The following is a 17745-nucleotide window of genomic DNA, read 5'->3' as shown; positions in this document are numbered from 1 at the left end:
GGATGGTAGTGCCGTCAACAGAGATGGGAAAGTCAGGGAGAGGACAAGGTTTGGGAGGGAAGACAAGGAGCTCAGTCTTCGACATGTTGAGCTTTAGGTGGCGGGCAGACATCCAGATGGAGATGTCCCGAAGGCAGGAGGAGATGCGAGCCTGGAGGGAGGGGGAGAGAGCAGGGGCAGAGATGGAGATCTGGGAGTCATCAGCGTAGAGATGATAGTTGAAGCCGTGGGAGCGAATGAGGTCACCAAGGGAGTGCGTGTAGATTGAGAACCGAAGGGGACCGAGCACTGAACCTTGGGGAACCCCCACAGTAAGGGGATGGGAGGGGGAGGAGGAGCCCGCAGAAGAGACTGAGAATGAATGACCAGAGAGATAAGAGGAGAACCAAGAGAGGGCGGAGTCTGTGAAGCCAAGGTCGGATAGCGTGCTGAGGAGAAGGGGGTGGGCCACAGTCTCGAAGGCAGCTGAGAGGTCGAGGAGGATTAGGACAGAGTAGGAGCCGTTGGATTTGGCAAGCAGGAGGTCATTGGTGACCCTTGAGAGGGCAGTTTCCGTGGAATGAAGGGGACGGAAGCCAGACTGGAGGGGGTCGAGGAGAGAGTTGTTGTTGAGGAATTCTAGGCAGCGTGTGTGGACAACTCGTTCAAGGAGTTTGGAAAGGAATGGTAGGAGGGATATGGGACGATAACTAGAAGGTGAGGTGGGGTCAAGAGAGGGGTTTTTTAGGATGGGAGAGACATAGGCATGTTTGAAGGCAGAGGGGAAGGAACCAGTGGAGAGTGAGCGGTTGAAGATGGAAGTTAAGGAGGGGAGAAGGGATGGAGCGAGAGAACAGGCTCACAGTCTAGAAGGGGGAGACAGACAGCAAAACAGAACAAGTAGACAGGTGTTAATACCATCAAAATAAATAGAAATTATAGACATATACACAGCATTAATAAAATAGAGTAATAAATATCTACAAATATGCACAAGTGATGTGGGGAGGGGAAGAGGGTAGGGCAGAGGGAGGGAGTGGGGGTGATGGGGAGGGGAGGAGGAGCAGAGGATAAGGGAGGGCTCAGTCTTGGAAGGCCTCCTGGAGGAGGTGAGCTCTCTGTAGGGCTTTGAAGGGAGGAAGAGAGCTAATTTGGCAGATGTGCGGAGGGAGGGCATTCAGAACACAGTGAGTAAACTGGCTTTTGAGGAGAAAAGCATGTGATCTGGGTTGTAGTGGGATGCCCTTCCTTGATCAGACCCCTGCCCTGCTCAGACGGCTGAACCCAGCCAACCTTTCCCTACTTCAGAACTGAGGTCTCTGGATTTGCCGAGCTGTGCCATTCCTGTCGGTCACAGTAGGTTGGAGCTTTTCTCACCCACGGCCTTCTCTCCTCTCATTCATCACTTATCGACTGTACCAACGGGAGAAACAGGCTGAGCCCCATTCTGCCTCAGGTCTTCTAGTCAAAAACAGAATTAATGATACCTGCAATTTACTGTTCCGCTAATTAACTGACCTAATGAGATTCTGCATTGGTGAAGCCCCTTAAAGATTTCCCCATTTCTGGGGCCTGGGGGGATGTAGCTGCAAGAACGGGGGGCCTCATTAGAAGCAGCATGGCTTAGTGGGTAGAGCAGGGGCTTGGGAGGGTCCTAATCCCGGCTCTGCCACATATTTGCTGTGTGACCTTGGGCAAGTCACTTCACTTCTCTGGGCCTCAGTTACTTCATCCGTAAAAATGGGGATTAAGACTCTGAGCTCCATGCAGGACAGGGCCTGTGTCCAACCTGATTAACTTGTACCTATGCTGGCACTTAGAACAGTGCTTGGCACACAGTAAGCGCTTAACAAAGAACCATAATTATTACTGTTTTCTTCCACTGGAGCACATGTATGTCTGGGCAGCAACCTCAGGGTGGGTGAGAGAGTTTGCCATCTTGGCTCCTCTCAGGGAGAAAGGGGATTGGTTTTCTGGCTTTCTGATGAGCACAATCAGATGCCAGAATTCCCTTGCTGACATTCCCAAGCCTTGAGAGAAACTCGAGCATTTCTGAGAATAATAATAATAATAATTATAATGATGCCATTTGTTAAGCGCTTACTATGTGCAAAGCACTGTTCTAAGCGCTGGGGGGATACAAGGTGATCAGGTTGTCCCACATGGGGCTCACAGTCTTAATCCCCATTTTACAGATGAGTTAACTGAGGCTCAGAGAAGTTAAGTGACTTGCCCAAGGTCACACAGCAGATATGTGACAGAGCCTGGATTTGAACCCATGACCTCTGGCTCCCAAGCCTCGGCTCTTTCCACTGAGCCACGCTGCTTCTCAGCTGGCAGTGGGAAGCAGCATGTCCTGGTGGAAAGAGCAGCGGCCTGGGAATCAGGGGAACTGGGTTCTAATCCTGGCTCTGCCATTTGTCTGCAATGGGACCTTGGGCAAGTCACTTCAATTCTCCGTGCCTCGGTTCCCTTAATTCCAAATGGGGATTCAATACCGATTCCCATTCGTACTTAAATTGTGAGCCCCAAGTGGGACCTGATTACCTTGTATCCACCCCAGTGCTTAGAACAGCGCTTGACACATAGTAAGTGACTAATAAATAACACACATCATTATTTTTCTTCTTATTTTTCATGGGACTCTGCCATTGCTAGGCCAGCTCCCAATCTGGGATTACCCATGGGGGGGGGGTTTCCTAGGCCCATCCAGCACTCTGGGGTTGCAATGGAACGACGACAGCTTCTCACCCACCCCAATCCAATGGAGGGTGCCCCCAAATTATCACTCTCCCATCCTGGGCTCAGTCTACAGAGAGCCCCGACATGGGAAGCAGCATGGACTAGAGGCAACAATCAATGGAATTTCATTCATTCATTCATTCATTCATTCATTCAAGCATATTTATTAAGCACTTACTGTGTGCAGAGTACTGTACTAAGCACTTGGGAAGTACAAGTTGGCAACCTATAGAGACGGTCCCTACCCAACAGCGGGTTCACAGTCTAGAAGGGGGAGACAGACAACAAAACAGAACATATTAACAAAATAAAATAGAATAAATATGTACAAGTAAAATAGAGTAATAAATATGTACAAACATATATACATATATACAGGTTCTGTGGGGAGGGGAAGGAGGTAAGGCGGTTAGTATGTGCAAAGCACTGCTCTAAGCACTTAGAAGCCTGGCGAGGGGTGGGAGGGTGAAGCTTGGAGCGAGGAGGCGAGCAGAGGGTTATGCAGCACTTATGAATAACAATAACAGCAATAATAGTAATTATTATTATTATAGTATTAGTTAAGCACTTATGTGCCAGGTACTGCACTAAGTGATAGATTCATTCATTCATTCATTCAATCGTATTTATTGAGTGCTTACTGTGTGCAGAACACTGAACCAATCTCTTGGGAGAGAGCACTATCACAGACGCGGTAGACACATTCCCCACCCACAACGAACTGACAACCTAGCAGAAAGAACACGGGCCTGGGAGTTAGAAGACCTGGGTTCTAATCCTGGCTCTGCCATTTTTCTGCTGTGTGACCTTGTACAAGTCACTTCATTTCTCTGGGCCTCAGTTCCTCATCTGGAAAATGGGGATGAAGTCCTCGACTCCTAGAACTAGACTGTGAGCCCCACGTATCCAACCTGATGAACTTGCATCTACCCCCAGTGCTTAGTACAGTGCCTGGCACGTAGTAAGCGCTTAACCAGTAGAAAAAAAGGAGCTCCCCCTGAGTCCCTTCCTGGACTACTGCCAAGTCAGGGTTGCATCCACATCATTGTAACACCCCAGAGAAGGAGGCAGTGTTTGAATCTGGTCGGGTCACTGAACACCTGCGGAGTGGAGTGGGGAGGCCTACGGGTTCCTTTACAGTGCCACTACTCAATCCCCTTGTGCTGAGTGAGGAGGGTGAGGGAGGTGGATTCTCCCTGGCTAAAAAATTGCTAAGAAAGCTTATCTTCCCACAGGCCATATGTCCCTATTCTCCCTTCTCCGCAGAGGCAGAACAGAAACTATTCACCTATTCTGTCAATCAATCAGTCATATTTATTGAGCATTTACTTTGCGCAGAGCACTGTACTAAGTGCTTGGGATGTCTGCCTCCCCTCTCTCTAGACTGTAAGCTCACTGTTGGCAGAGAATGTCACCGTTTACTGTTATATTGTACTTTCCCAAGTGCGTAGTTCGGTGCTCTGCACACAGTAAGTGCTCAATAAGTACGATTGAATGTATAAATGAGCAGACATTCATTGATAGACGTGTTTCCTGCCCACAATGAACTTACAGTTTAGAATGAACTTACAGTCTCCACCAGTGATATTTATTGATCCCTTACTGTGAGCAGAGCACTGTATTTAAACCCTTGAGGGAGTAAATTCAATAATGTTGTTAGACACGATTCCTGCCGTCAAGGAACTTTGCACTCTAGTGGAGATGAGGAAGTGTTCTAATCAATAAGTCAGTCAATGAGTGGTATTTATTTAGCCCTTACCGTGTTCAGAGCAGTGTACTAAGTGCTTCGGACAGTATAGTGGGATAGAGTTGGTAGCCACAATCCCTTCCCACTAGGAGCTCCTAAAGGACTGTCCTAATTATTCTCTGGCTACATTTTCTCAGCCCTGAGCTCCACTGATTTGATTTTGATCTTATGCATATCACATAATCCCCATTGCCTTTCTCTGTTAAACAGGGAGAAGATGGCTTGGCCCATAGAAGAGTCAGGCTGGAAGGTTGAAGTAAATCTATTCCATGAAGCACCTCAAGGTGTTTCAATGATTAATACCCTATAAGTGATCTATAAGCATTACCACAAATGGGATAATATTTTGTGTCTCTTATTGATGATAAATTACCAATTATGTTGCAGTTCATTGTTATATACAGCTTTTATTATTCTCATTTTTCAAGTAGTGAAGGACAGGCTGGATGACCATACCAAGATAGCAACAAAGCTACAAAGTATTTGTATGCTACTGTACCTCTAATTCCCACTCAATATTTTGTGCCTCCACAGGTTTCTAATTCTATAGCACATTTTGTGACCAAATAATAACAATAATAATAATAACAAAGATGGCACCTGTTAAGCGCTTACTATGCGCAAAACACTGTTCTAAGCGTTGGGGAGGATACAAGGTGATCAGGTTGCCCCACATGGGGCTCACAGTCTTAATCACCATTTAACAGATGAGGTAACTGAGGCACAGAGAAGTTAAATGATTTGCCCAAAGTCACACAGCTGACAAGTGGCCGAGCTGGGATTTGAACCCATGAACTCTGACTCTCAAACCCTTGCTCTTTCCATGGAGCCATGCTGCTTCTCAAATAACTCACATCACTGTTGTTGACTATCCAGATAATGATGGTAGGACTAATAATGATAATAATAATAATAGTATTTGTTAAGCACTTACTTGAGAAGCAGCTTGGCATCGAGGATAAAGCAAGGGCCTGGGAGTTGGAAGATCATTGGTTGTAATCCCACTGTTGGGTAGGGACCGTCTCTATATGTTGCCAACTTGTACTTCCCAAGCGCTTAGTACAGTGCTCTGCACACAGTAAATGGTCAATAAATATGACTGACTGACTGACTGAATGAATCCTGGCTCCATCACATGACTACTGCTTGGGCAAGTCAATTCACTTCCCTGGACCTCAGGTACCTAATCTGTAAATTGGGGATTGTTTTACGTATGTGAGTGAGCCCCACTTGGGACAGGCACTGTATCCAAACAGATTTGCTGGTATCGACCCCAGCGCTTAGTACAGCACTTAGAGAAGCAGCGTGGCTCAGTGGAAAGAGCATGGGCTTTGGAGTCGGTGGTCATGGGTTCAAATTCCAGCTCTGCCAATTGTCAGCTTAACTTAACTTCTCTGGGCCTCAGTTACCTCATCTGTAAAATGGAATTAAGACTGCGAGCCCCCTATGGGACAACCTGATCACTTTGTAACCTCCCCAGTGCTTAGTGCTTTGCACATAGTAAGCACTTAATAAATACCATCATTATTATTATTATTACAGTGCTTGGCACATAGTAAGTGCTTAACAAATACCACAATTATATGCCAAGTGTTAACCCACATGGGGTTCCCATTCTAAGTAGGAAAAATAGCTATCTTATTCCTATTTTACAAGTGAGGAAACTGAAGTACTGAGAAGTTAACTCACTTGCCCCAGATCACACTGCAGGTAAGTGCAGAGCTGGGATTAGAACCCAGGTCCTCTCTAGGACCTGGCTGCAAGGCCCAGGTTCTATCCACTAGACTATGCTGCTTTGTTAGCCTTAAAACATCTGGGAGGATTATCACTGAAGCTACATATTTCCTGAGGGTCCTAAGAATACTAGTAATAAAAAAATAATGAGTGTAGTATTTGTTAAATGCTTATTATATATCAAGCATTCTACTAAGCGCTGGGGTGGATACAAAGCAATCAGTTCAGACAGTCACTATCCTACAAGGGGCTCACAGTGTATTGAGAGGAAAGAACAGGTAGCTTGTCCCTATTCTACAGATGGGGAAGCTGAGGCCCAGTTATGTTGAGTGACTTGCCCAAGGACCCATGAAAATTTAATGCTAGATATGGGATTAGAACCCAGGTCTCCTGACTCAGACCTGCGTTCTTCCTACTAGGCCACACTTAAAAATGGGGGAGAATGAGAAGGAAGGAGAAAAGATGGGAGAGTAAGGGAGAGACTGAGGGAGAGGGGGGAAGACAAAGCGAGAGAACAAGAGAGGGAGGGAGAAAGGGAGGGGGAAAGGAGGAAGAAATCAAGGGAAAGTGAGGGAGAAGTCGAGGAGGAGAGAGAACAAAGAAGGGAGAAAGGGTGAGTGGAAAGAAGAGTGAGGAAGAGAGAGGGAGAGAGGGAGAGAGGGAAAGGAAGATTAAGAGAGTTAGGGAGAGAGGAAGGTAGAGAGAGAGAGAGAGAGAGAGAGAGAAAGAGAGAGAGAGAGAGAGAGAGAGAGAGAGAGAGAGAGAGGGCTTCAGAGTACAAAGGAGGGAGAAAAGGAGAAAGGAAGAAGAGAGAAAGAAAGATAAGGAAGGAAAAAGAGACTGAGAAAGTGAGGGAGAGAGCGAGGGAGCGAAGGATGGATCAGACAAGGGCCAGCATGAAGCAGAGAGCAAGGTAGGAGAGGGAAACCAAGAGAGAGAGGAAGCAAGGGAGAGAGAGAGTGAAGGTGAGAATGAGGGAGAGATGAAGTGACAGAGGGAAAGGAACAGGTAGAGAAGGGCACAGAGAGAGAGAGGAAAAGGTAGAGGTGAGGGAGGGAGAGGGGACACAAAGTAGGTAGTCAGTTCATTTCATTTTTGATGGTTATTGTGAAGACTGAAATATGGAGTTGAAATTACAGGAAAACAGCTCTGGAAACTCAAAAAAAATTATATTTGAGCTGAGACTTTCTGGATTAAACCATGCACTCCTTTTTATTTTTTTTAAGCTGGGAAAGCAAATCAGAGCTGAGAGCCCCAGAGCAGCCTATTCAGGGAAGGAACCGAAGGGCCCAGGAGAAATTACTGCAACACTAGGTAAGAAATTGAGATTCGAAAATGAGTTCCTGATAAATCGGAAAGTTAGTAGTACCCCTGGGTTTGTGTTCTCCATCGCGTGCTGCCAACGCTCATCTCCAATCCCCCAAACCCTGGGAGCTCCTAAGGGAATCGCAGTGGCCAGTTCGGTTCTGATTAGAGGCCTGAAAATAGGGCAGTTGGGGAATGACATAAATGGCAGGTTTAGATAAGAAATAACTTTGACCATAACCACATGAAAATAAACCTCCTCGATGGACACTGAAGAGGAAAAAAAAAAAACATGTGGTCCTGAGAAGCAAGGACAAGAAAGGAGCCTGGGATCTTGTGCTAGAAAGGGCCCCCAAGCCATCTGCAGAGACCAAGGTTACTGTGAGGAGTGGCAGAACAGTGTTGCCAACAGCTCCTCCATCTTGTCAATCAATCAATCAATCGCATTTATTGAGCACTTACTGTGTGCAGAGCACTGTACTAAGCGCTTGGGAAGTACAAGATGGCAACATATAGAGACAGTCCCTACCCAGCAGTGGGCTCGCAGTCTAAACGGTATTGTCTGTAGGTATTGTCTATACTGTGAGTATAGGCTCACAGTCTATAGGTATTGTCTCCTATACCCCGCTAAGCTGTAAGGTCTGGTGGGCAGGGGACATGTCTACCAACTCTGTTGGATTGTACATTCTCAAGCACTTAATTATAATAGCATTTTTCAAGTGATTACTATGTGTCAAGCATTGTTCTAAGCGCTGGGGTAGAAACAAGCTAATCGGGTTGGACACAGTCCCTGTCCCTGTCCCACATAGGGCTCACAGTCATGCAGAGAAGCAGCATGGCTCAGTGGAAAGAGCGCGGGCTTTGGAGTCAGAGGTCATGGGTTCGAATCCCGGCTCCACCATGTGTTTGCTGTGTGACCTTGGGCAAGTCAATTAACTTCTCTGAGCCTCAGTTACCTCATCTGTAAAATGGGGATTGACTGTGAGCCCCATGTGGGACAACTTGATCACAATGTATCCCCCCCAGCGCTTAGAACAGTGCTTTGCACATAGTAAGCACTTAACAAATGCCATTATTATTATTATTATTATTATTATTATTATTATCATTATTATCATCATTCCCATTATACAGATGAGGGAACTGAGGTCCAGAGAAGTGAAGTGACTTGCCCAAGATCATGCAGCAGACAAAGTGGCAGAGCCGAATTTAGAACCCAGGTCCTTCTGATTCCCACGCCCAGACCCTATCCACTAGGCCCATGCTGTTTAGTAGAGTGTTCTTCAAATGCTCGGTAAGCACTCAATAAATACCAATAAATGATCGATTGATTGATTGATCCCATCTCTGCCACTTGCTTGTTGCGTGAACTTGGGCAAGATACTTCACTTCTCCGGATCCCCGTTTCCTCATCTGTACAATGGGGACAAGATACCTATTCTTCCTTCTTCTTAGATCGTGATTCCCATAGGGGACAGGGACTGGGTCCTTCCCGATTACCTTATATCTACCTCAGCACTTAGTATGGTACTAGGCTTTTAACAAATACAAAAGAAACATCTTGGCCTAATGGAAAGAGCACAGGCCTGGAAGAAAGAGGACCTGGGTTCTTATCCCAGCTCTGCCACGTGCCTGTTGTGTGATTTTTGGCAAGTCATTTCACTTCTTTGTGTTTCATTTACCTCATCTGTTAAATGGGGATTAAGATTTTGAACCCAATATGGGACAGGGACTGTGTCCAACTTGATTATCTTGTATTCAGTCTTCTGTACATTCAGTCAGTCATATTTATTGAGTGCTTACTGTGTGCAGAGCACTCTACTAGGCACTTGGGAGAATACAGTGCAACAATAAACAGACACATTTCCTGCCCACAGCAAGGTTACAGTCTAGAGGGGGAGAAAGGCATTAATATAAATAAATAAATTATGGATATATACATGTATGCTGTGGGGCTTGGTGGGGGGGAATGAATGAAGGGACCAAGTCAGGTTGACGCAGAGGGAAGAGGGAGAAGAGGAAAGGAGGCCTTAGTCAGGGAAGTCCTCTTGGAAGGGATTTAGGATTTGAGGAGGGAGGACATTCCAGGCCAGAGGTAGGATGTGGGAGAGTGGTACAATAACTGGTTTGCATTAGAGGAGTGAAGTGTTCAGGCTGCGTTATAGTACTAGGAGAGTAGTGATGTGAGGTAGGAGGGGGCAAGGTGGTAGACTGCTTTAGAACCAATAGTGAGGAGTTTTTGTTGTGTGCGGATGTGGCTGGGGAACCACTGCAATTTCTTGAAGAGTGGAGAAGGAGGCCTGAACGGTTCAGTCGAAAAACGATCCAGGCAGCAAAATGAAGAATCTACCTCAGAGTTTAGAACAGTACTTGGCACAAAGTCAATGCTTAACAAATAACCATTAAAAAAGTCTGCGGCATTGGCAATGGAAATAAAACTTGCTCTGGAATGAGGGGCAGCAAGTGTAGAAATACTTATGAATGTGAAGGGACACACTAGGGTTTCTGGCCCCAGAGTAATAATAATGATAATAACTGTGGTATTTGTTTAGCCCTTACTATGAGTTAGCCACCATACTAAGCACTGGATGGATACAAGGAAATTATGTTGGACACAGTCCCTGTCCCACGTGGGGCTTGCAGTCTTAGTCCCTATTTTACAGATGAGGTAACTGAGGCCCAGAGAAGTGAAGCGACTTGCCCAGGGTCACACAGCAGACAGTGGTAGAACCTGGATTAGGACCCAAGGCCTTCTGACGCCCAAGTCCATGCTCTATCCACTAGTCCATGCTGCTTCTGCCTTCTAACGCTATGTACCACCCCACACTGGGGTGTAATCGATAAAGCGTGAGTCTGGGAGTCAGAAGGTCATGGGTTCTAATTCCAGCTCAGCCACTTGTCTGTTGCGTGACCTTGGGCACATCACGTCTCTGGGCCTCAGCTACCATATCTGCATAATGGGGATTGAGACTGTGAGCCCCACATGGACACTGTCCAACACAATTTGCTTTTATCTATCCTGGTGCTTAGTAAAGTGCCTGGCACATACTAAGCGTTTAACCAATACCATAACTATTACTATCATTGTTATTATTATCCTTCATACACCTCCCCTGACCTAAGCCCCAGGTCACCAAACAGAACTCAAATTCCAGAGGGACAGATTTAGACAGGTAATGCTTAGTTTAGTGGAGAGAGCACAGACCTCAGAGTCAGAAGGACCTGGGTTCATTCATTCATTCATTCATTCATTCACTCAATCAATCATATTTATTGAGCGCTTACTGTGTGCAGAGCACTGAACTAAGTGCTTGGGAAGTACAAGTTGGCAACATATAGAGACGGTCTCTACCCAACAGCAGGCTCACAGTCTAGAAGGGGGAGACAGACAACAAAACAAAACATATTAACAAAATAAAATAAATAGAATGAATATATACAAATAAAATTAATAAATAACGTAATAAATAAGTACAAACATATATACATATAAAAAGGTGCTGTGGGGAGGGGAAGGAGGTAAGGCGGGGGGGATGGGGAGGGGGAGGAGGGGGAGAGGGAGGAGGGGGCTCAGTCTGGGAAGGCCTCCTGGAGGAGGTGAGCTCTCAGTAGGGCTTTGAAGGGAGGAAGAGAGCTAGCTTGGCGGATGTGCGGAGGGAGGGCATTCCAGGCCAGGGGGATGATGTGGGCCGGGGGTCGATGGCGGGACAGGTGAGAACGAGGCACAGTGAGGAGATTAGTGGCAGAGGAGCAGAGGGTGTGGGCTGGGCTGTAGAAGGAGAGAAGGGAGGTGAGGTAGGAGGGGGAGAGGTGATGGACAGCCTTGAAGCCAAGAGTGAGGAGTTTTTGCCTGATATGTAGGTTGACTGGTAGCCACTGGAGATTTTTGAGGAGGGGAGTAACATGCCCAGAATGTTTCTGGACAAAGATGATCCGGGAAGCAGATTGAAGTGGTGAGAGACAGGAGGATGGGAGATCAGAGAGGAGGCTGATGCAGTCATCCAGTCGAGATAGGATGAGAGATTGAACAGCAGGGTAGCGGTTTGGATGGAGAGGAAAGGGCAGATCTTGGCGATGTTGCAGAGGTGAGACTGGTAGGTTTTGGCAACGGATTGGATGTGAGGAGTGAATGAGAGAGCGGAGTCGAGGATGACACCAAGTTTGCGGGCTTGTGAGATGGGAAGGACGGTAGTGCCGTCAACAGTGATGGGAAAGTCAGGAAGAGGGCAGGGTTTGGGAGGGATGATAAGGAGTTCAGTATTGGACATGTTGAGTTTTAGATGGTGGGCAGACATACAGATGGAAATGTCTTGAAGGCAGGAGGAGATGCGAGCCTGGAGGGAGGGAGAGAGAGCAGGGGCAGAGATGTAGATTTGGGTGTCATCAGTGTAGAGATGATAGTTGAAGCTGTGGGAGCGAATAAGGTCACCAAGGGAGTGAGTGTAGATAGAGAACAGAAGGGGACCAAGAACTGACCCTTGAGGAACCCCTACAGTAAGGGGATGGGAAGGGGAAGAGGAGCCCGCAAAAGAGACTGAGAATGAACGGCCGGAGAGATAAGAGGAGAACCAGGAGAGGACAGAGTCTGTGAAGCCAAGGTTGGATAGCGTGTTGAGGAGAAGGGGGTGGTCCACAGTGACAAAGGCAGCTGAGAGGTCGAGGAGGATTAGGATAGAGTAGGAGCTGTTGGATTTGGCAAGCAGGAGGTCATTGGTGACCTTTGAGAGGGCAGTTTCCGTGGAATGTAGGGGACGGAAGCCAGATTGGAGGGTGTCGAGGAGAGAATTGGCGTTGAGGAATTCGAGGCAGCGCGTGTAGATGACTCGTTCAAGGGTTCTAATTCCAGCTCTGCCACGCATCTGCTGTGTGACCTTGGGCAAGTCACTTCACTTCTCTCTGCCTCATCTGTAAAATGGGGATTAAGACTGTGAGCCCCCTGTGGGATAGGGACTTTTATTCAACCTGATCAACTTGTATCTACCCCAGTGCTTAGAACAGTAATAATAATAAAAATAATAATGGTATTTGTTAAGTGCTTACTTTGTGCCAACCACTGTCTTAAGCACTGAAATAGATAAGAGGTAATCAGGTTGTACTACGTGGGGCTCACAGTCTAAATCCCCATTTTACAATGAGATCATTGAGGCCCAGAGAAGTGAAATGACTTGTCCTAGGTCACACGGCAGATGAGTTGCAGAGCCGGGATTAGAACCCATGTTCTCTGCCTATATCCTTTGACTCCCAAGCCCACTCTCTTGCCACTAGGCCAGTGATTGACCCCATAGCAAGCGCCTAATAACTACGATCATTATAATCATTATTATTACTGTGATATCCTGATGTCTCCCTGTTGGCTCTGATTTTTGCCTAGCCACTATGCTCTTTACCTTGTAGGTTGAAGGTCACCTAACTTTATTCTTCTGTTGATAGCAATATTAGTAACTGTAATCAATCAATCAATCGTATTTATTGAGCGCTTACTATGTGCAGAGCACTGTACTAAGCGCTTGGGAAGTACAAATTGGCAACACATAGAGACAGTCCCTACCCAACAGTGGGCTCACAGTCTAAAAGGGGGAGACAGAGAACAGAACCAAACATACCAACAAAATAAAATAAATAGGATAGAAATGTACAAGTAAAATAAATAAATAAATAGTGTTATAAATATGTACAACCATATATACATATATACAGGTGCTGTGGGGAAGGGAAGGAGGTAAGATGGGGGGATGGAGACGGGGACGAGGGGGAGAGGAAGGAAGGGGCTCAGTCTGGGAAGGCCTCCTGGAGGAGGTGAGCTCTCAGCAGGGCCTTGAAGGGAGGAAGAGAGCTAGCTTGGCGGAGGGGCAGAGGGAGGGCATTCCAGGCCCGGGGGATGACGTGGGCCGGGGGTCGACGGCGGGACAGGCGAGAACGAGGTACAGTGAGGAGATTAGCGGTGGAGGAGCGGAGGTTGCGGGCTGGGCTGTAGAAGGAGAGAAGGGAGGTGAGGTAGGAGGGGGCGAGGTGATGAAGAGCCTTGAAGCCCAGGGTGAGGAGTTTCTGCCTGATGCGCAGAAACTGATGCGCAGAAACTGTACTTATTGCTTCAAGAGTGCAATGCAATGTTGTTGTGTATGGTACTTGTTAAGCACTTATTATGTACAGGCACTGTACTAAGTGCTTGGGTAGATACAAACTGATCATATTGGACATATTACATGTACTACATGGAGCTCACAGTCTTAATCCCCATTTTACCAATGATGTAACTGAAGCACAGAGAAGTGAAGTTTCTTGACCAAGGTTACAGGAGAGTCAGCATGGCCTGATGGATAGAGCATGTGCCTGATAGTGAGAAGAACAGGGTTTCTAATTTTGGCTCTGCCACTTGTCTGCTGGGTGAACTTGGACACTTTTTTTCACTTCTCTGTGCCTGTTACCTCCCTGGTACCATGGGAATGAAGACTGTAAGGCCCATGTGAAACAGGGACTATGTCCAACCTGATTCGCTTGCATCCAGCTCAGTCCTTAGCACGTAGTAAGCCCTTAACAAATACCATGACTGTTACTATTCATTCATTCATTCAATCATATTTATTGAGCGCTTACTGTGTGCAGAGCACTGTACTAAGAGCTTGGGAAGCACAAGTCGGCGACATACAGAGACAATCCCTACCCAACAACGGACTGCAGACAAGTCGCGGAGTCGGGATTAGAACGCAATGTACTCAATGTTTGGGAACGTACAGTTGGAAGTATTTTGACCTGAGGACAGTGTGGCCTAATGGAAAGAGCGCAGGCCTTGGAGTTGGAAGACCTGGCTTCTAATCTCACCTCTGCCATAGCCTGCTGTGAGGCCTTAGGACAGTCACTGAACTTCTTGGGGCCTCAATTTCCTCATTTCTCAAATGGGGATTCAATACTCATTCTCCCTTCCCCTTAAACTGTGCGACGGGGACTGAGTCCAACATGGTTATCTGTCATCAGTCCCAGTGCTGGGCACAAAATAAACACTTGACAATTTTCACTGTTCTTCTTCTTATTGTTATCATTATTACCCCGAGGCTCCTCCAAGGTCTCCTTTATCACCGGTCTCTGAATTTTTATGTTGTCTTTTATATTATTTCATGTTTCCTATTATAACTGGCACCGAATCCTTCCCCTCCTGTTTTTGAATTGTGAAACATTGGAAGACCGGGGATTGTGTCCAACTCTCAACTGCATATTTTTTTCCTGGCACTTAGTACAGTGCTCTGCACATGGTAAGGGCTTAATTAATACCACTACCACTACTACAGTCACTACTACTATTACTACTACTGCTACTACTATTACTACCGCCAATTCCCCTACACCCAACTTCTCTTCCCCAAACCCAACTCCCTAAATGCTATTTTCTGAAAGGAGGGTGAGAAACTGAGCCACCAATCCTAATACTTCCTGAACTTAATTTTATTTTGAAAAAAAAAATGACCAAATGAGTATTGATTTATGCTGATAGTGAACCACAGTTTTATTTTCCTATTACTGCAATAATCCATCATAAACTTTTACCATTTATAACCTATAAATATGGTTTATTGACCAAAGCCTTGACACATGCTTTTAAATATTGTCTCAATTTAGTCACAGGCCAGCATTAATATTGGTTTAAAGGGTGATTCCATTACAATAAAGTGAAATTATGAACCTTAATAGTTGCATAAATAATTTTCAGGAAAGCATGTATGGTATTACATTCAAGCTCAACCTGTCATGCAACCCAAAGCCAAGCCACCCAGTTCCTCTTCCTTTTGTGTGTCCTGGGGCTGGATCGGTAATCCTGCATTTGTGATGGCTAAATGTGTGTTTTGGTTCTAGAGCACTTGAAAATCGCCTCCTTCATGCATTCTAGACTGTAAATTATTTGAGGGCAGGGTTTACATCATCCAACTCATTTGTATCATACTCTCCCAAGCAGAGTACAATACTCTACACATTGTACTATTGATTCATTGTTAATACAATTTGTTACACATACATACCAAAAGGCATCAGGAAAGGAACATGATGTGTTTTCATTTGTAGAACTCAATAAATCTAAAACGTGGAATTAACTTGTTTCACTCATGGAAGGACTAGAATTTAGCTGTACTGGTTCCATTAACTTAAAAAAATAAAATAATTTTAATAAATAAAATTAACAAGTAATTAAATGAGTATTTAATTTATTAATTAGTAATAAATTGAATAAGTAAAATAATCTCTCAGAATCCCTCAAAGGCACTGAGATACTTGCCATGAACCTTCACTACTTCAATTGGATCTGGGTACAAACTCTTACTATCCTATAGCAAACTGAATGATTTCAAATGACTGCCAAACCTAATGTTGGGTATATTCCAGGTTATAAGATCTATACACACACCCACCCCCACACACACACATACACACAAGCATAAATAATTATCCCATCACTTTCATGTGATAATTATCTCATCCCATGCTCATATTTCCCCATCCTAAAAAAAAAACCTCCCTTGACCCCTTGATTCCCACCTGTTATCATCTCATCTCCTGCCAACTACATCTGTCTAAATGACTTAAGCGAGTAACCTGGACTCGCTGTCTCCATTTCCTTTCCTCCAATTCTCTCCTTCACCCCATCCAATCTGGCTTTGGTCACCTTTGCTCCATGGAAATTGTCCTCTCAAAGGTCACCAGTAATCTCCTTTTTGCCAAAACCAATGTCCTCTACTCCATCTTAATCCTTTCATTCATTCATTCAATCGTATTTATTGAGCGCTTACTGTGTGCAGAGCACTGTACTAAATGCTTGGAAAGTACAAATTGGTAACGTATAGAGACAGTCCCTTTCCAACAAAGGACAACAAACAAAACAAATAGACAGGCGTCAATACCAACAGAATAGAGAAATAGAATTATAGGTATATGCATATCATTAATAAAATAAATATAGTATGTACAAATAAAATAGAATAATGAATATGTACAAATATACACAAGTACCATGGAGAGGGAAAGGGGTACGGCAGAAGGAGGGAATGGGGATGATGGGGAGGGGAGGAGGAGCAGAGGAAAAGGGGGGCTCAGTCTGGGAAGGGCTCCTGGAGGAGGTGAGCTCTCAGTAGGGATTTGAAGGGAGGAAGAGAGCTAGTTTGGCAGATGTGTGGAGGGAGGGCATTCCAGGCCAGGGGGAGGATGTGGGCCGGGGGTCGAGGCGGGACAGGTGAGGACGAGGCACAGTAAGGAGGTTAGCAGCTGAGGAGCGAAGTGTGAGGGCTGGGCTGGAGAAGGAGAGAAGGGAGGTGAGGTGGGAGGGGGCAAAGTCATGGAGAGCTTTTGAAGCTGATAGGAGTTTTTGCTTCATGCGAAGTTTGATAGGCAACCACTGGAGATTTTTGAGGAGGGGAGTGACATGCCCAGAGTGTTTCTTTACAGAGATAATCTGGGCAGCAGAGTGAAGAATAGACTGACCTCTCAGCTGCCTTTGACACTGTCAGCATCCCTTCTGGACACATTCATTATCCAACCTTGGCTTCACTGACACTGTCCTCTCCTGGTTTTCCTCCTATGTCTCTGGCCACTGATTCTCAGTCTCTTTTACAAACTACTCATCTGCCTCCCAACCCTTAACTCTGGGAATCCCTCAAGGGTTAGTCCTGGATCTCCTTCTCTTCTCCATCTACAACCACTCCTTTGGAGAACTCATTCGCTCCCCTGGCTTCAACTACTACCTCTATGTAGATGATTTCCAAATCTACACCTCCAGCCCTGATCCATCTCCTTCTCTGCAGGGTCATATTTCCACCTGCATTCAGGACATCGCTACTTAATGTTCCACCAACACCTCAAACTTAATATGTCCAAATCAGAACTGCTTATCTTTTCACCCAAACCCTGTCTTCCCCTGACTTTCCATCACTGTAGAAAGCACACATCTCTCTCTTTCAACCCACATATTCAATCACTGAATCTTGTCAGTTCAACTATCAAAATATCACTAAAATTGTCCCTTTCCTCTCCATCCAAACTGCTACCATGTCACTTATCCTATTCCACCTTGATTACTGCATAAGCCTCCTCACTAACCTCCTTGTCTACCGTTTCCTCCGACTCAAATCGTTACTTCACTCTGTTGCCAGGATCATTTTTCTACAAAAGTTCAGTCCAGGTTTCCCCCCTCCTCAAGAACCTCCAGCTGTTGCCCATCTACCTCTGCAACAAACAGAAACTCCTTACCACTGGCTTCA

The sequence above is a fragment of the Tachyglossus aculeatus genome, chromosome 1, assembly GCF_015852505.1.
Source record: "Tachyglossus aculeatus isolate mTacAcu1 chromosome 1, mTacAcu1.pri, whole genome shotgun sequence".
NCBI lineage: Eukaryota > Metazoa > Chordata > Mammalia > Monotremata > Tachyglossidae > Tachyglossus > Tachyglossus aculeatus.
Note: the sequence above shows the minus strand (reverse complement) of the source record.